Source organism: Meriones unguiculatus, chromosome 4 (genome assembly GCF_030254825.1).
Source record: "Meriones unguiculatus strain TT.TT164.6M chromosome 4, Bangor_MerUng_6.1, whole genome shotgun sequence".
NCBI classification, from domain to species: Eukaryota; Metazoa; Chordata; class Mammalia; order Rodentia; family Muridae; genus Meriones; species Meriones unguiculatus.
This window is the reverse complement of record NC_083352.1, coordinates 24,701,413-24,718,821: the sequence shown is the minus strand read 5'-3', so window position 1 is coordinate 24,718,821 and position 17,409 is coordinate 24,701,413. Positions and strand designations below refer to the sequence as shown.

Below are 17,409 nucleotides of genomic sequence, written 5' to 3'. Positions count from 1 at the left end.
TTGCATGCACCCTGCTGAATAAAAGAAAACCACAGTAAGCAAAGAAGCGTAAAACATCGTGACCTTGTTTCTTCCATTGGTCGTGGGACTGTATACCATTGCTGCCCAGAAAAGTCCTTGCAATGATGGGAATGGTGGACACAACCCTGGGGAGTGCAGAAGCCAACAGTCGCACGTGGCTAGAATACACATGAAGTATGCAAGTGAGATGAAAGAGTGGATATCTTTGCTGTACTTAAACAATCGCTGTGGTGCACAGCTTTAAATAGAGCTTTGTTTCGTCTTTTGACTTCGGCCATTCTTCAGTCCATCTGGCTCTTACCTGCTGGTTCTTTTCTCAGTTCTGGCATAACTCTGAGGTATGCCTTGCCTCTTCAGGTTTTCTGTATCCATCCATTCAAAACTCATCATTCAGTCACTTAGAAAAATGTCCAACCACATGTAGCTGTCATTATGAAAATGAAAACTTTATTTCTTTTTTGATGATTCGTGTCAGTTGCTACCAAGTACTGTAGCACCTCATTTGTATCTTACTCAGGGCATAGGAGCAAAAAGAGGCAGCTACCAATGAGATGGATTTTCCTATGTTGTGAGCAGGACTGTAAAACTGGTAGAGAATGGTTATGAGAATGCAGGGAGGTGAGGAAAATAGTTTCAGTTTTAATTTAGAAACAGCTCACCCGCTTCTGCTTAACCCGCTTTCGGCTTGTGGAGCCAGAGTCTGACTATGGGAGCAGCGAACACACGAGGCATCTTGTCTGTCCACCCTGTGAAGTACTGTGTCTCAGCTGGAGGGGCTCAGCCTCCTGTAGCTCATTCCACTGCTCTGCAAGTCCAGCTGCTTTCAGATAACGGACATGCGATGAAAGGAGCAGTCACGTTAATACCGTTCCCCCTCTTCACCGTATAATGAGTTGCTTGGTAAGAAACAAGATCCATTGGGCTCCATGGCGGCATGTAAGTAAAGCAGTAATGATGGTACTTGTTGAATCTCAGTAAGGAGGAAAGAAAATCCAAGTGTTGTAAATAAGAGAATAAGTTGGTACCATTGCCAGGAAGGAAGGTTCCTAGATAGTTCACTTTCTGCCTGGTATCTGGCTTCCAGATGGCAGTGGTATGATGGAGTATTGGCATTCTTCAGCGATGAAGCTGGGTGAACAGCAGTGGTAATGGCTTGGTAAACTAGCCCATTTCATGTAATGATGTAGTGTGAGGGACAACGAACGTATAAAGAGAAGATAATAAGTTAGTGCATTGTTCTGGTGGATCTAATACAAGAGCTTGTGTCTTCGATACTTTGGGCTTCTGACACAGGCACTGGGTAGCCATGTGAGCACTGTGTGTTGGAGCAAAGCATGTATATGGACAGTCAGGAAGCAGTGAGTTTGAGAAATGTGACAACCACAGTCCCTTTCAAGGGAGCACCTCCAGTACTTCGATAAGGTTCTACTTTCCAGAACTACCTCCAAACTATAGTATCCTGGGGATTAAGGCTTTAACACATGGGGCTCTGGGGGGATGCTGAGCGTCCTTACACCTCAGCACTCGGTTAGCCTTTGTAATAGCAAGTCTCTACTAACGAACCAAGCCCAACTTGACACCAGAAGGCACGCGGTGGAGAGACTACAGCCTAGCTCATGTGGACAGGGTCCTTTTGGTCTATCTGGTTATCAAAAGCATCTTTGACAGTGAATATTCTTGTTGTGTACAGATGTTTTCTCTTTCTTGGCTCATTCCGAGAGCTGTCTAAAATGACAGCTCCTGCCAGGTTTGACAATCTAATTTTCTAAGTACTAGACATATTCACAAGGGTCTCGGTTTGATTTTGCTTCCTAGTATTATCACTACAACTCTGGCGTTTTAATGTTGAATGTGGTCTCTGTCAGGCTCAGATCTTCTGATTTTATTTAAAGTTGAGGAAACAGATTTTATTGCATCACACTCTACTCCCAGCCCCACCCCCACAGAGAACTACTCAAACTCAAAGAATAAGAATGACAATAATAAAATTTATACTCACAAATATAGCCTTATCAAATGTCATCTGCCGTTCTAGTCTTACAGGGTTTGAACGCATTTTTATATTACATGCATATTTTCAGTTTGTATGTGTGTGGTGTGTGTATGTGTGCATGTGCCTGTGTGAGTGCACGTGTGTGTCCATGTGTGTTTGTGTGCACGTGTGGTGTGAGTACATGAGTGTGTGTGTGTCTCTGTGTAAAGCATATCCATCAAGTTGGTCTACAAGTACAAAGGACTTGAGGAAAGCATTCTGGTGAGGGTGGATTAATAAATTCCAGAGAGCGAATTGTGTTAGTTTATAAGAATCTGTGCTAAACTTGCTACCAAGTTTACATATTACATTCCCTCTGTCATGTCTTGTTTTCATCAAGTATTCTTATTTGGTTTTGGGAGTGAGCGTTCTGTTCTATTCTGTTCTGTTCTGTTCCTTTCCATTCCATTCCATTCCATTCCATTCCATTCCAATTCTATTCTACTTCAAAATTTATTACCTGCACTGGAAGGCCTACAATGCATCTTTGTGCCAACTTTCTGTTGTTGTAACTAATATCTGTGGCAAATGAACTAATAAGGAAAAATAGGTTCATTTGGCTCATGATTTTGGGGCTTCTGGTCATGAATGGCAGGTGCTATTGCTTTAGGGTTTGTGTAAGGCAGACATTATGGTGGGAATCTACGGTGCTTGGTGAGAAAGTAAAGGAAGGCAAAGGCCCTGGTTTCTAATATCCCCTTTAAGGGGATGCCCAAGAGTCCCAACTTCATTTTACGTAATCCAGACTCCTACCTAATGCTTCCACCTCCCAGCACAACTGTGAGCATACGAACCTTCAGGGAACATTTGAGACCTTATTCAATACTCCCTTACTTTTCAAAATCTTTCTTCTTTTCTTTAGAATGGTTCCCTGTATTATTTCAGGACTCAACACAGATTCTGGGGAAGAAAATCTCTCGAGTACTTGACACTTTCTACATCTCTATCAGAGCCTCTGCTGGTGTCTCCCTCCTCCACAGCAGCTGCCCTCCAGGTACACTGCTGAGGTTTGCTCTAGACTTTTAGTTTCTCACCCCTCTGCAAATTCAGATGGCATCGGTGGAAGCCAATTCCTTTCTCTGTTTCTTCTCTTATGTGCAGAAGTATTAGTTCTCTTGGTTCTTGTTGCCTCAGTGGCTTTCTTTTGCTTCAAAGTGATGTCCTTTTCTTTGGAAAAGGGGCTCTGTGTGTATCTCACCTTGGTCTTGACTGCATGATCTGCCTTGGCTGCTGGGGTCACAGGCATAAACCCATGATACCCAGCATTTGCAAGAGATATTTCTATATCTGACCTGATTTTTTTGATCTAGAGGGGAGTGCTGATCTTTGGAAAAATATCACATACAATGTAGAAGGTACAACCCGGCACAATGCATAATTTAAAACATCTTTCTGCTTAGTCATCCATGGTTTTGAATTCAGCTGATTCCAGCATTTGAGAGATGTAATATTTTTTTCCTCAGAACTGTAAATATGAATTTTCACTGCCTTTCTGGTGTTTAGGATTTGATGACAGTCTGACCTTTATTTCTTTATATAGGCATTAAAAATTCTCAAAGCATTTAAAGGCTATTATTTATCTTTATAGTGACAAATAGTATAGTTTTGAGGATATGTCTATGGGTGCCTCTTTTGTAGTTTTGGAGGTTTGGCTTCAGTCTTCAAGGAAAGTCTTTTAGGGCTTTAAACTTTGTGGTGGCTTCTCTCAGTGTAACTTTCTAAGCATCTCTATAACTCTCAGGTCCAACCTCTGCTTTATTCTTATCTATCATTTTTTTGTGCCTCATTTTTGTTGAACCACTTTAGGCTTTTGTACTGCATTTTAAAACATTTATCAAGAAACTTCATTTCTTTTTTTAATTAATTCATTTTTTAATAAATTACAGTTTATTCACTTTGTATCCCAGCTATAGCCCCCTCCCCCCCAACCCACTCTCCCTCCTTCATCTCCTCCCATGCCCCTCCCCAAGTCCACTGATAGGGGAGGTCCTTCTCCCCTTCCATCTGACCCTAGTCTATCAGGTCTCATCAGGATTGGCTGCAATGTCCTCCTCTATGGCCTGGTAAGGCTGCTCCCCCTTCAGGGGAGGTGATCAAAGAGCTAGTCACTGAGTTCATGTCAGAGATAGTTCCTGTTGCCCTTACTAGGGTACCCACTTGGAGACTGAGCTGCCATGGGCTACATCTGTTTATTCACTTTGTATCCCCCCTGTGCCTTCCTCCCCCGTCCTCTCCCAATCCCACCCTCCCTCTTCCCCACCCTTGTCCCTCTCCCAGTCCACTGATAAGAGAGGGCCTCCTCCCCTTCCCTCTGATCCTAGTCTATCAGGTCTCATCAGGAGTGGCTGCATTGTCTTCTTCTGTGGCCTGGTAAGGCTGCTCCCCCCTCAGGGGGAGGTGATCAAAGAGCAGGCCAATCAGTTCATGTCAGAGACAGTCCCTGTCCCCATTACTATGGAGTCCACTTGGACACTGAACTGCTATGGGCTACATCTGTGCAGGGGTTCCAGGCCATCTCCATGAGAGGTCTTTGGCTGGAGTATCAGTTTCAGAAAAGACCCCTGTGCCCAGACTTTTTGGATCTGTTGCTATTCTTGTGGAGCTCCTGACCTCTCCAGGTCTTACTATCTTCCACTTCTTTCATAAGATTCCCTGCACTCACCCAAGATTTGGCTATGAGTCTCAGTATCTGCCTCGATACCCTGCAGCGTAGAGCTTTTCAGAGGCCCTCTGTGGTAGGCTCCTGTCTTGTTCCCTGTTTTCTCCCTTCCCCGATGTCTATCTTCTTTGCCTTTCTGAATAGGGATTGAGCATCTTAGCCAGAGTCCTACTTCCTGATTACCTTCCTTAGGGGTACAGATTTTAGTATGTTTATCCTATATTATATATCTAATAAACACATATGAGTGAGTATATACCATGTGTGTCTTTCTGCTTCTGGGATACCTCACTTTCTATTAATGTCATCTTTGGTGAAGAATACTTTATATTTGTTAAAATACACCCATCATCATCAACATTATTATGTGTGTGCTCATGTACACATATAGCCATGCCACGATTTGCACATGGAGGTAAGAGGGCAACCTCAGGTTTTAGCTCTTGCCTTTTCCTGTCACCACAGTCACCCTATGAGCTTCTGGACACTCCTCTGAATCTACTTCCCATCCTGCTACAGGAACACGGGGATTGCAGACATGTATCTGGATTTACTTGGGCTCTAGGGAACTGAACTCAGGTCCTCATGCTGGAAGCTAAGTGCTTTTCCCGCCAAGCCACCTCCCCAGCCGTTCAGTGACATTTTAGTAGATTAAATTTTCACGCTTCTCTCACGTTGGACATTTGAAGGCCCTGTCGCTAATATGATGGTGTTTGTAGGTAAGACTTTGGGAGAGAGCTTGGTTTAGATGAGGTCATGGGGATTGACACTCATGATGCGATAGGATGTTCAAAGGAAGAGGCAGAGGCAAGAGCCGTCTCCCCAAAGTGAAGGCCCAGTGAGATGATGCCTCTCTGCAAGCCACTAGGAGGATTCTTCCTGCAAACCCGATTATAGTAACTCCAAGATTAGATAGCCCAGTCTCCAGAACTGTGAAAACCATTCATCCATTGCTAAAGGCACCTAAATCCATTTTGTCATATCGGCAGGACACAGCATCTTCCAATAAAAGTTCCACAAATGCTCCTAACTCAGCCTTTTTCTGCCTAGTTTTATGTCAGTTTGACACAAGCTAGAATCATCAGAGTAGAGGGAGCCTCAGCTGAGAAAAATGACTCCATAATATCCAGCTGTATGGCATTTTCTTCATTAGTGATTGATGGGGGAAGGCCCAGCCTATTGTGGGTGGTGGTCCTGGGTTCTGTAAGAAAGAGGATGAGCAACCCATGGGGGAAGCAAGCCAATAGGCAGCACACTTCTATGGCCCTCATCAACTCCTGACTATAGGTTCCTGCCCTGTTTGAGTTCCTGTCCTGACTTCCTTCAGTGATGAATGGTGATTTGGAAGTATAAGACATGTAAACTCTTTTCAGAAAAACATTTATTTGGGGCTGGTATTCAGTTTTAAAGGTTGAGTCCAGCACGAGATTGGCTCTTTAGGTCTAGCCTGAGCACCTCAAAGCACACCTCAACAGTGACATATTTTCTTTAAGGACACACCTACTCCAACAAGGCCATACTTCCTATAGGTGCCACACCCTATAGGCAAGCATTCAAACCTATGAGTCTATGGGGTCCATTCCTACTCAAACCATCACAGGGTCCCAGGGATTGAACTGAGATCATCAGACTTGATGGCTGATGCATTTACTGACTGAGCTAGCTGACTGTGACCTTCCACTTTTTCTTTCAAAGTCCCCTTAGAATATTCACTTTAGAGTAAATACAAAATAACCTTCACTCCATCTTTATTTTGGCTTCATTCCCAAAGTTTGGACATTTTGGGTCTGTGTGAAGACTTCAAATGTTCAAATGGCATCTGCCTTGGCTAGTTTTGGGCCAGTTTGACACAGGTTAAAAACATCTGAGAGGAAGGAGCCTCAGTTGTGAAAATGCCTCCATAAGACTGGGCTGTGGGCAAGCCTGTAGGGCATTTTCTTAATCAGTGATTGAACTGGGAGGGGCCAGCCCATTGTGAGTGGTGCCTCCCTTGGGCTGGTGTCCTGGGTTTTTTATAAGAAAGCAAGCTGAGCAAACTAGTCAGCAGCAAGCTAGCAGGCATGGTCTCTGTATCGGTTCCTGCCTCCAGGTTCCTGCCCTGCCTGAGTTCCTGTCCTCATTGCTTTTGATGATGAACTGTTATGTGAAACTGTGAGTAAAATAAACCCATCACAGCCATAGTAACCCCGAGGCAGCATCTCTACGTTCTGGTCTCTTAGAACTCACATGCCTCCTATATCAGATTGTTCAGCCTTCAGGTTCCCAGCCATTGCTTTTCTCTGGAAGCTGATCTTGGCTCACTCCCTCTTAAGCACACACAGCATAGTGTGGGGTTGACACTCAAGGGGCAGATTTCTAAATTACTTTTTTTCTGTGTACTTTCTTCCTCTTCAGTATTCTGCCCTACAAGTATTAGCTGCCTCTACTCTTGGACTTTGGTCTCTAGCCTCTTGGTTCAGAGAGGTTTGCTCTCTGTTTAGATTTCACAGCTCTGTGCTGTCAATTATCCAATCCAATGTCTGCAAACAGTTATTTCATGCATTCTGTCTCCACTTCTTGCTGTTTTTATAGGCGGCCTTCACTGGCATTTGTACTTCATCATGATTGGATGCAAAAAGAAAAAAAAAAAGACTTAAAGTATTTTCAAGGGGAACTTCAAAACAGTTTATTTTCTATTTAATTTATTTTAAAGCGAGAAGAAATGATCTGCCTCCAATATTTTCTCAGAGTCCAGGTAAATGGTTTGCTGTGTGCTACAATGACTTTGAAATTTCATAAACAAACTGTGACGCATACAGTACTTTTAGAGTTTTGAAATAACAGTAGTCATTTTCCAACTTTACTTTTTAAAGCTGTTTGGGTCAAATTGTCTATGCTAACAAAAATGTCCTTGCAGATAATGTATATTGTTGCATCCTGGTGTTGCAGTTGACCTCTGCCAATTTTCCATCCTCTTTCTAGCCAAATTATTGCCTGTTTACTTTTTATTCTTAAAAAAAAAAAACAAACAAACCAATATACATTGTATCAATCAGGATTCTCTAGGGGATCAGAACTGGTAGAAAGAATCTATATAAAGGAGACTTATTAGAATGTCTTAGAGTTGTGGTTCAGTCCGTCCAACAGTGGCTGTCTACCTATGGAAGTTCCAAGAGCCCAGTAGTTGTGCAGGCCACAAGACTGGATGTCTCAGCTGGGCATCAGTATTCAGCAGAATTATGAAGAAGTGTGTGCCAATGCCGGTGAAGAATGGGCTTGCCAATGAGAATGAGAGCAAGCAAGCAAAGAGTGAAAGTTTCCTTCTTCCTTGCTCTTCATACAGGCAGCCAGCAGAAGGTGTGGTCCAGATTAAAGGTGAATCCTCCCACCACAAAGATCTGAATTAAAGGTGGGTCCTCCAACTTTAAATGACAACCACAACAACCACAACAAAAAAGTCCCTCACAGGTGTACTTAGTCCTTTGTGTCTTAGTTAATTCCAGATGTAGTCCGGTTGACAACCAGGAATAGCCACTACATACATCACCTCACTAGATTGAGGTGAGGGGCAGTTAACATTTATGAAGCCTTTTTCTTGTGTGAGGTACTTTTACAAACATTGTATGTGCATTGTATAGTTTAGTTCTCAAAGCAACCCACTTGGGTAACATGCTATTACATTTTATTACCAGGGGGTTATAAGTTTCTCAAAGTCACAGTGATAGTTGATTGTGGGGCCAGGATTTGAAGTTTAACTACCTGGTTCCAAAGTTGCAACGACAACACTGTTCTAGTAAACGCTTGCTTTCTTTCACTTACGTAGAGTGAATAATTTTTCTTTTTAATACCCTCATTTAATACCCTTATTTATTTATTCAATCATAAATATCCCATCATATTCAATGGATATCTCATTTTTGGACATTTGTTGTTTTACATTTTTATTTTGATAGTGACAGCCATGTGTTCCTTATACACATTTTAGGAAACCATTCTCACATATCTTTAGAAAAATTCTTCAAAACAAAATGCTCTAGAACCAATGGCAAGCCTATTTCAAAACTGTAGTAGAAATGTCCAAGCTATCTTCTGGGAAATAGCTGACAAATTTATACTTCTGCTGTGAATGTGTCTTCATTAGTCTCTTAGCGTAAAATCTGGGAAGCATTAACATTTAAACCAGAAAACTCTCTTACTAAATTTTTTAACACTGATTTTTCTTCCTGTTCCCAATTATTTCTCAAGATCACCCGTCTTTGTGTTTTCTGCTTATTAAGCATGTAATATCTGCCGTGTTTGCACAGATGGCAATTGAGCCAAGAGCTTCATGCGTGTACTCTACTCACAGGGCACACTTCCAGCTCAGGATTCTGGTTTTAGCATGCCTTTTGGGTTACTGTGCTCCCTGCTTCCTCAGGGTTACTTTGTGAATTTGCTGTAGGCATAAGACTTCCTCCCTACCCCACCCCGACTCTTGGGGACGTGACTACAACAGTTTGGACTCAGTAGTTTTAAACAATGTGATAATCACCTGGAGAGTGTGGTTAAAATCATTATTAGGAAGTAGAGAAGGCTTTGAATTGATACCCTTTGCTTAAATATTATGTCACTTATATCTCATTCACTCACGTACTGTCTCCCTTTTCTTTTGTTTTTTAAAAGCCTGTCACGTTGTAATTTAGTGTTTGTACAAGAAAACAATTTAAAATGTTCAATTTAGTTTATACAATAAAAAATACTGAGATGACTTTAGTTAAGAGATTTCTAAAAGCTAATATTCATTCCATTCTCCCAAATATGTTTTTATGCATTAAGTTCTCTTCCATATGAAGCATAAAGTCAGCTCACTTAACACCTCAAAAGTTAAGAGCTATCACCATTATGCTGGTTCTTCAGCACACGTCCTCTGAAACTCTATATGGATTATGCAGACAAGATCTTTGTCTTGATCTTTGGCTTTAGAAAGTAAGTTTTAAGAGTACACTAATGAAAGGAACTACAAAGCGAATATTGATTTTGCCTTTTCCTTCCCCCGTCTTTTTGGATTGTTCCCCCCCTCCCGTCCCCCACCATTTATGCAGGGCACTCTTGCTTGCTTTAGGCCTTTCACTGTGTTGAAACATAAAAGGGAGCAGCGAAGACTTTGATCGCCAGCTTGGGTTATCAGTCTGCCCCGGCTGCACTGAGGGCTGCACTCTCACACCAAGCTCGTGAATTCAGCCCAGCGTTTGTCTGTGCCGACCTTAACCTTTTATCTTTACCGGAGCCCTGGAAGATGATTATTGAGCGACTCTGGGATCAGATTTGGAGTCAAAATTCTATAGAAATCCCCTTTCTTGTGGTATTTTATTCTACCTCTTAAACATTTTTATTTTTGTTTTTATTTTTAAACCGGGGCTGGATCCGCGGTTAAAAGCACTGCCTCCTCTTCCAGAGGACCCAGGTTTGGTTCCCAGCACCAACGTGGTGGCTCACAGCCTTCTGTTGCTCCAGGTCCAGGGGATTCAGCGCCCTCGTCTGGCCTCTCTGGGCATACAACACACGACATGCAAGCAAAACACCACACATGTAGAATATATTTATGTGTTTCAATGCGAGTGTTTTGGTTGCATGTAGGTGTGTGTACCACCTGTGTGCCTGATGCCCCCAAAAGTCAGAGAGGTCAGAGGGCTATCTAGGAGTTACAGGTAGTTGTGAGCTGCTGGGAAATGAACTCTAGCCTTCTGCAAGAGCAGCATGTACTCTTAAATGCTGAGCCGTCTCTTCAGACCCTTATTCTAGCAATTAAAAATATTCTGGACGGACGCCCTTTATAGGGCATCTAAAGTCTAGGTATGTATATAATTTTAGGCAAATTGAATTAAGAATAAAAGAATCTATTATTATTATTATTATTATTATTTTTGCATGATAAGCTCTGTCACAACATGTTTGCTCATTAAGGTTAGGAAGCAAGCTGGTCAAAATATTGTGTGTGTCCCAGATGGTTGTATCTTAAAATCAGACAAACTTTGGTGAACTGTTTAGTGTCAGAAGCTTTTGTTTACATCCTGTTAGTTCATCTAGTGTTGTTTTCATACCTGCAGACTCAGGAAAATAGGTACCCCACCCATCCCCACAGGAACACTGTGAGTTGTAATAATGTGTGAAAGGATGCATAACTTACTGAAAGCTGTTATGTTCATGCTTATGGCCTATTGTCAGCCCAGGGAGAGACAGATGGGCAGGTACCAGTTCAGAGCACACAGCTTCCATTTGTCCTCTCACAATGGGGTCATTAGTGTGAACTGTGCCTGAAATGATTTGTGGCTGATACTGCCGATTGTAAATGTATTGTTACCTCTCTCTGTGTTAACCCTGAGCCGCAGTGACCAGCGTATGTACCGGAGCTCAGTCAGCTATTCACGGATGGCTAACACATGCAGAGGCAGAGCTGACACTGTGTCACCCAAAGCTTCTGCCACTTGAGTGATTAACAAGCCTGCACAGAGTTAAAAAGAAGTCTGTCCCAAAATAAAGGAAATGGATGTAAAACAAAGTGAGGGCTGCCGCTGCTCTGTGATCTACGTTTTTCTAACTGCAGACCCCTGGGAGATAGAGCTGTCACGGTGTGACCCAAAGACCCTACTCCAAGTCACATTGCTTCGCCATCAGGGCTTCTACGTAATCTGAGATGCTCTTGTCACAGTTCAGGATCCAGGGAATGCCTCTCGGGATCCAAGGGCTGAGGCAGGAACACTCTGAAAAGAGCTAAATTCTTTATCACACAGTACCAGGTTTGAAGCTCCACTTTGAGGGCTGGAAGTGGGAATATCAGGGAATGTTTTCCTCAGGAGAGCGATGTATTATTTTGGAAGCTTACAAAAGTAGGTGTAGGTTTGTGTGTCACTCAGGAACTCAGCTGCCATTTGAACTGCTAGATAGTTCTGTGGAAACAACGGGCAGCAAGTATCTGGTCCTTTGGAAAATAGTAAGCTAATTACTCACTAGCTTTATCATCTTCCTGTATACAGATTTTACCAGAGTCACTGAAGAAGACTTCTCTGATGTGACTTGATTCAGGTCTCTCAACCTTCGGTTTCAGCTGATATCTCTGTAGGTTCTAATTACAGCAAAAGTCCCACTAAAATCGGGTTACCGAGAACCCTACATTTGTTACCTGATTACACGTGCTATCTGACTAAATTACTCAGCCTCATGTAGGAAGGTTATATGAAGACAGTCCATCGTAGGAAGTTGGTCACTTTAGCCTCGTCTTGGCAACAGTCCAACAAGTCAGTTTAGCTAGAATACATCCTCACCACTTACTAATAAATAACTTACGAATTCACCACTGACTGCTGTCTTGCTTACTGGCTGTAAATCCCTAATCTTTCTTACTGTATGCGGATTGATTCTACTTGTGTATCAAAACCATTTTTGGCCATTCCAATAGTTGCAGAATAATAATTAATTTACTGATTTAATTACTAGGTTGCTTGGATATTCTTCATTTAGTGTCAAAGTATTGCTTTCTTTGACAATGCTTGGGTAGTGCAGATGTAAACAAATCCAGGAAAACAACTGGTTTCACATCTTCTGTTTTGAAATCTCTGATCTTTCCCATTCTATTTAGGGTTCAATTTAGAGTACCATGTGGCTGGGAAATTCTGGTGTCTCTTTGGGTGGACGAATCATTAACTATGTAGCCACTTAATCTCTGGCTTGTTACTGCCTGTGTTGTTACTTGGTAGCAAGGGCTTGTCAAGCTGCACACTGCAAGACAAACCCCATTTTTTATCTCTGAACTGGACCTTTCCAAGTAACATCCCGACACATTCATTACATCACAAAGTTTCCAAATGTTCATTTCCGTTGTTTAGGGGGAAATGCTGGCTGAGAGGGGAGTAGGAGTGGCTGTTTTCCTTACCCATTTTCCATATTTTCACTCCATTAAGTCTAGGTTTGTGAAGTTTAGGAAAGGATCTATTTGTCTCCATTTGGCTGCAAATAGGACAGTCCCTTACAAGCATTTTTTTGGAAATGTATGGGAATCTCTTCAATGCTTCACTGACTGTATTGAGTTTGCCAAACCCCAGTTTTTAGAGTTGGGTTAAACACAGTCAAGAGAGCTTCCTTTGCCCTGTGAATATTGAAAATAGGAAAAGTAATGAAAGTCTTGGCACAGGGATTCTCTGCTGGTACGGGAAATGAACGGGGTTCTCTGCTAGTGTGGGGAGATGAATGGGTTCTGTGCTGGTGTGGGGAGGTGAATGGGGGTTCTCTGCTAGCGTGGGGAGATGTGGATTTATGTTTGTGACTTTAGTGTTTGCTCTCATTTCATTGGGTGGTGTTAGAAAATAGTCAGGGGACCTCTGAATATTTTTATTTTCTTATAGGTGGCTTTGGTTGCATGGAGTTTTCTTTATTCTTCCTCTTAGTAACTGATAGAGGGGCACACTTTCCTTTCTCAAACTTGGTTGTTATTTATTTATTTGTAAAAAGAGTTCAGTGAGGGTAATGTCAGGAACTTTTTAGATTTAACATTTTCTTTAATGGATACATCAGTTTCTTCCATTGTATCTTCCACACCTGAGATTCTTTCTTCCATCTCTTGTAGTCTGTTGGTTATGCTTACCTCTGTAGTTTCAGTTTTCTTCCCTAAGTTCTCCCTCTCCATGATTTCCTCTGTTTGTGTTTTCTTTAATTTTTCCAATTTTGTCTTCAGGTCTTGAACCGTTTTGTTGATTTCTTTTATCTGTCTGACTGTATTTTCCTGCTTTCCTTCAATTCCTTCACCTTCAGTTTCTTCTATACAGAAACAGAAAGGCCAGAGTTCTTGCTCTTCCCTATATCATTACCCATAACCACAAAAAATTAAACATCAACAAACCAAATAACCCCATTAAAAATTAGCAACAGAGCTAATTCTCAACAGAGAGCTCTTAACAGAGGAATGTTGAATGGTGGAGTAACATTTCAAGAATGCTCAATGTCGTTAGTTATCAGGGAAATGCAAATCAAAACAACTCTGAGATTCCATCTTACATCCATCAGAGTGGCTGATATCAAAAGAGATATTCAAGAGACAACACATGCTGGGGAGAAGGTGGACAAGGGAGAACACTCTTCCATTGATGGTGGGGGTGCAAATTTATATCATCCAAACTTATATCATTTTGGATATCAATCTGGTGCTTTCTCAGATAATTGGGAATAGTGCTACCCCAAGACCCAGCTATACCACTCTTGGGTGTATACCCAAAAGTTGCTCTACCATAAGATGAGGAATTTGCTCAACTATGTTCATAGCAGCTTTATTTGTAATACCCTGAGTCTGGAAACAACCTAGATGTCCCTCAACTGAGGAATGGATACAGAAATTGTGGGACATCTACACAATGGAATTCTACTCAGATATTAAAAACAAGGAAATTAAGTGCTTAATACTTGATGAAGTTATAATTGTATATTGTGATGGTCTGAATGGCTTTCATAGGCCCATATATTTGAATGCTTAGTCATCAGAGAATCGTATTGTTTGAGAGGGATTAGGGGTATGATCTTGCTGCAGGAAGTATGTCACTGTGGGTGGGCTTTGAGGTTTCAAAAAGTCCATCCCAAGCTCATTCTTCCTGCTGCCTGCTGGCTCATCTGGGTGTGGAGCTCTGAGTCACTTTTCTAGCGTCACCTCTGCCTGTGTGCTACCATGCTCCCTGCCGTGGTGACAATGGACTAAACCTCTGAAACTGTAAGCCACCCCCAATTAAAATGCTTTCTTCTGTAAGAGTTGTCATGGTCGTAGTATCTCTTCACGGCAATAGAACAATGACTAAGTCACATATATTTCTATGTCTTATTTAAAAAAAGCTATACAGCATTAAAGATTAATTGTAAGAATCAACAGAATGCAACTCAAGACATCCTGTGTGTTTAAGATACGTAAAGAAAACCAAAAGTTTACTGTCTGCACGTTTTATGTCCATAGAATGCCATAGAAGGGCTGTCTGAATGTCGGTGGAAAAGAGAACAGGAGATCTTTGGTGACAGTTACTGGGTTACTGGTGGGCATCTGAAGTGCTATCTAGTGGTAGAGAAGGGGAAATGTGAGCATATGGAGGCAAGAGAAACTAAAAGCATGTGAGATCTGTCCTTCCCTGAATCCAAGGAGCTTTGCATTCAGTCTTGGGCTGTGCTCAACACTGCAGAAGTTGTCATCTGTTTTCCAGAGCTCATCAAAGAAGAACACTGCTGCATCATTTTCAGGTGCATAGTACCTTTGTTCTAGAGAATTTTATTCCCTCCGTGGAGACACACACAAACAACTTCTTTGTTTAGTCAGTGAAGTTAGAGTCGGCCAGGTGGCCAGTGTGGCCTTTGTTTTTCTTCTTGTAAAAAAGCATCCATGGAAAACAGAGCCTACCTTTTTTTATTTTATGCAGTACACTGTGGACTAGTTAATCTTGCCTATAAATCAGCTTATCCATAAACTCCAGGGCATTGCAGTTAGAGCCACAGGATCTAATAACCGTCCAGACAAAAATCTCCCAACACATGTTAAGTGCAGAGATGTTTTCAATTTTTAGTCCGAGTGATATTTTATGTATACCTCCATGGCTTAGTTAAGTGAAATACAGACATTAGGAAATTATATGTTCTTAAATTTCTAATCTGCTGAGAGTGGCATAACCCTCCCAGGAGGAAAAACAAACTTGTTGTCCCCCCTCGCCCAGAACAATCACTAAACAAAGAGATAGAAAATAAATGCAAGATCATAATTCCTACCTAACTCCTGTGCTGGGTTCCTCCTGAATCCTGAAGTGTTGCTGAGAAATGATGTTTATACAGCTTGAAAGGAACAGGTACAGGAAACTTTCTTAATAGGATGGATGGCCATGCTGTTGCTGAAAAACACACCCACAGGAAAAGGGATTAGGGTCTGTTAACCTAATCATCATTTATACCCTGTGAGGAAAAAAAAAAAAGAAGAGCCTGTTATTTATTTATTTATTTATTTATTTAGTCACAGTGATTAGTTTTAAGCTCTCACACTCGGGGGTTTCTGAGATCCAGTGTCTATTTCCATGGGAACGACAGTGGCAAGAAGCAGCAAAGTTGTCAAACACATCTAATAACCTGGGGAGGCTCCTGTCTGAACGCACGCCAGGTCCCTCCCGCATCTCGGGCCATTTCACTGCAAGTGGTTCCGCTTCCTGCAAAAACACCTTAGATGTGAGTAGTTGAAGTGTTTCAGTTGCGGTGAAAGGTCCATATTGTATACACATGGGTATTCCATTCATCACAGCCATGCTTGTTTCATGGGTAAGGCACCAAGGAAGAAGGGACTTGAGAAAGGTAATTTAAAGAAAATCAAGAAGGTAAAACCCTCTTGCTCTGAAGAAACTTAAAATTTATTTGGAATGTCACAACTTGTGCTTAAAATATAGGACCCTAAAAATTGCACTGAAGATCCAACCAAATGCACATTATTTCTTCCAGATCTGACCTTCTGTCCTGAGTTCTTGCTTTTTCCCCCCAATGCTAATTCCTGGGATGTATATGCTAGGAAAAAAAAATTAAATACCCATGCTAATCCCTTAGTTCTGAAGTCTAGAAATACCTTTCAGTAGTTAAAGATTTGACTTATCTCTTTTGGTTCTAAACTTGCATTCTCTTTTGGTAAGTTGCAACAGTGTCTCCCTCAATCTGAGTATTAAACCTAAGAAATCTCTACCCTAAGCCACCCTCTCAGAGCTCTTTGCCAAAGGCCATAATAATAATTTTTACTGTTCTTACCTCCAAGGTTTTCTAGTGTTCTAGACCTCTCATTTCGAATGGTTTATACCAAGTCATCTGTCTGTCTCTTCATCCATCCACCAATCCATCCATTCACCCACCCACCCACCCACCCACCATCCACTCTACACTGGGAGCAGACAGTGTGTAGACTGTATGCTGAGTTTGGTGTTAGCTCTCTTTGAACTTGGGGACAAAGTAATTATAGAAGTAAGTGTGCAGCTTGTGGTCAGAAGGGATAACTATTTAGCTCACGGAGAATAAGACGTTGAGCTGGTCAGTGGTGGCACATGCCTTTAATCCCAGCACTGGGGAGGCAGAGGCAGGTGGATCTGAGTTCCAAGATAGCCTAGACTACAGAGTGAGTTCCAGGACAGCCAGAGATACACAGAGAAACTCTGTCTTGAAAACAAAACAAAACAACACCCCCCTAAAACCCTCAAAGCAGGCAACCAAGAAAACAAACAAACAAACAAACAAACAAAACCCCAAGTAGTTGTACAATAACAGGCTTCAGGAGGTATCATGAGATTTCTGTGAAAAGAGGTGACGATACTGAATTTACACTGGGATTGGATTCATAGCCATTCTTTTATAGCTCTTTGGTTTAATTCCCAAATCCAAATACTGAATCTGAAATATGTAGTAGAGAAAGATGGAAAAGGAATCCCCAGGGGTCCCTTTCCTAACACCTCATGTCTTTTTCTGCCTTTGTCCTCATGTCTCTGGAGTATTTCTATAATGATCCTAGTAATGAACTCTTCCATCAATCTTTGTTGTCAGCTACTAATAGATTCCTCTCTGAGATGGATGAGGTTAAAGGATGGATACGATAGTAGAAATGTAGGCACTCAGTAAGAAAACAGCTACCCAAAGGTGACCACATACCAAAGGAGCCATGGAGACAGCAGGGAACATGAAGTCAGTGGGTTGATATGGCTCA

At 41.8% G+C, this 17,409-nt stretch overlaps 1 long non-coding RNA gene across 1 annotated transcript in view; it reads right to left on the bottom strand.

The window, feature by feature from the left end:
• Nucleotides 1-17,409, bottom strand: part of LOC132653604 (uncharacterized) — a 168,615-nt gene that overhangs the window by 20,829 nt on the left and 130,377 nt on the right. Inside the window, exon 2 of the long non-coding RNA XR_009591342.1 lies at nt 15,456-15,574. This is a non-coding gene — a long non-coding RNA (uncharacterized LOC132653604). The remainder of the gene's footprint in view (nt 1-15,455; nt 15,575-17,409) is intronic.